The 2,581-nt window shown below is 44.8% G+C and overlaps 1 pseudogene; it reads left to right on the top strand.

The window, feature by feature from the left end:
• The first annotated feature begins 1,379 nt into the window (after window positions 1–1,379).
• LOC126185607 (5S ribosomal RNA) lies at window positions 1,380–1,497 on the top strand (annotated as a pseudogene).
• The last annotated feature ends 1,084 nt before the right edge of the window (window positions 1,498–2,581 follow it).

Below are 2,581 nucleotides of genomic sequence, written 5' to 3'. Positions count from 1 at the left end.
GGTTGATGACGTCAACTGGGATATCTTGTCGCATACACCTTACAGAAACTAACTGCATTCTCCTACACTCTCCAAACACCTTAAGCATGTCGGCTTTTTCTGCACTGGTAAATCACATTGTCCATTCACGAACTACTGCTTGGAATGTCACACACTAACTGACTAGCAAGTCACACCCCACTCAAGGTACACACAAACACATAGCAAGCAAACATTACAACACTGTACCTTTCAACTACGCAAGTTGATGGCAAAGGCAAGTGTCGGTGTGGAAATTTTTGAAAGTACGATATCTCGTAAACGACTCGCACTAGAGTCCTGAACAAACACCACTGAAATTCTAATTTAGCGTACTTTATGTTTGTTAATGTCAATAGGCATTGTTTCATTTAAAAAGTGTATGTGTACGCAAAAGTTACACTTGATAAATATTATTAGGGTCTGTTTACTGACCAACAATACGGATCCCTGACTGCCAACCCATTCTGTGGAAAATCGCGAAAATGGTTCAAATGGCTCTGTGCACTATGCGACTTAAGTTCTGAGGTCATCAGTCCCCTAGAACTTAGAACTAATTAAACCTAACTAACCTAAGGACATCACACACATCCATGCCCAAGGCAGGATTCGAACCTGCGACCGGAGCGGTCGCTCGTTTCCAGACTGTAGCGCCTAGAAACGCACGGCCACTCCGGCAGGAAAATCGCGCATCAATAGTATTTCCACTTCTGCAATACTTGCAGTTCAGGTTTTAGGTGATTCACCCTGTATAAGGGAGTGAATGAGTTTCGGCCCTGTGTTAGTCCGCAGCTCGTATTCGTGCGGTAGCGTTCTCGCTTCCCGCGCCCGGGTTTCCGGGTTCGATTCCCGGCGGGGTCGGGGATTTTCTCTGCCTAGTGATGATTGGGTGTTGTGTGATGTCTTTAGGTTAGTTAGGTTTAAGTAGTTCTAAGTTCTAGGGGACTGATGACCATAGATGTTAAGTCCCATAGTGCTCAGAGCCATTTGGAGTGAATGACATCGTATGTGCTTTAATAGTAGGAAGGTGGTGCTTTCTAGAGACACATGGATACGAGAAGAAACTGTAATACTCCCACAGCTCTGTGTGCGAGAGGAAACGGTAATGTTATTTCTTTGTGTTCCGAATACTGTGGAACCCTCTCTCAGTACATACGAGTTCGAGTTGGAAAATATTTAAATGCAGTATAAAGTGATATGATTCCATCAACAAAAAACGATACGCATGGATCACATATCGATGCTGCTACAGATGAAATGGCGAGAAGATTGCTGATAGGGAATAAAGGGTCTCTGAGCACAGAATGGGTAGGATACATTTCATCTACATGAATTACTTTAGTACCTGATAATATTGATCGATCAACGATCTTGCCGCAGTGGTAACACCGGTTCCCGTCAGATCACCGAAGTTAAGCGCTGTAGGGCTGGGATAGCACTTGGATGGGTGACCATCCGGTCTGCCGAGTGCTGTTGGCAAGAGGGGTACACTCAGCCCTTGTGAGGCAAACTGAGGAGCTGCTTGATTGAGAAGTAGCGGCTTCGTTCTCTTAAACTGACAAAACGGCCAGGAGAGCGGTGTGCTGACCACATGACCATCCATATCCGCATGCAGTGACGCCGCTGGGCTGAGGATGACACGGCGGTCGGTCGCTACCGTTGGGTCTTCCACGGCCTGTTTGAATGGAGTAATAATATTGATTGGCGTTTCTCTCATTTTTATACCGTTGGTTCGACTGATCTTTCCACTAGTATCAGTTGTGGCAAATATACTGTTTTTGACATATATATCATAGACTGTATTTGAGGAGATTCAATGCGCAGTGGAGAGAAAGAAGTCAGGAGATCCTGCCAGCTCGATTGCTGTCCATATCACATCGCCACTGTGTGGAAGGTTAGGCCTGCCTCTGCTGAAGTGAAGAGGTCTCTCGTTATCTCTTCCTCAGCGCCATCCGATATTGTTATCTGTTGGCTTGACAGTGCCCGTTACTATCCCATGGCTTTAATGGTTAAAAGTTTATCACAATGCGTCATATTTTTTAAAATAATCAAATGCACTATTGCTGTAAAGTGAAACTGGTCAACGCTAAAACGTATGTTAAAAAAGCTGCAGAAACGCATTTTACGCTCTGTCTACAAGAGAGCTCGTTTCGTAAAACTATTACTGCACATGACTGAGTTGTGTTTAATAGACTGGGGTCTAATGCGTATTATGTGTCTGTAGAAGTAATTATTTAATGTGGGAAACAGTTACACAAACCCGAACAGCGGATTTTTTAGGGCCAAAGCCTAGACTGCCCGTGGTATTTTATCAAAATCGCGCAGTCGCTCCCTGCGGCTTTTACTGTCGCCCGCACACATATATAGGAGAGCAGCAATGATGCGTGGGTAGTTTTCCCAGATAATGGTCGCGGCGTGCTGAAGTCCTATAGGCATCGTCAAAATATTATGCTCTTTCATCACATGAGTTTTGTAGCGTTCCACCATCGCTCTCATGATGGAACTGCATGCACACCTACAGCGAAATATGGTCCTACATTTAAGAAAACTGGCGGAAGAGGTG

Source organism: Schistocerca cancellata, chromosome 4, assembly GCF_023864275.1.
Source record: "Schistocerca cancellata isolate TAMUIC-IGC-003103 chromosome 4, iqSchCanc2.1, whole genome shotgun sequence".
In the NCBI taxonomy this organism is placed as follows: Eukaryota; Metazoa; Arthropoda; class Insecta; order Orthoptera; family Acrididae; genus Schistocerca; species Schistocerca cancellata.
Note: the sequence above shows the minus strand (reverse complement) of the source record. Positions and strands in the feature narration are given on the sequence as shown.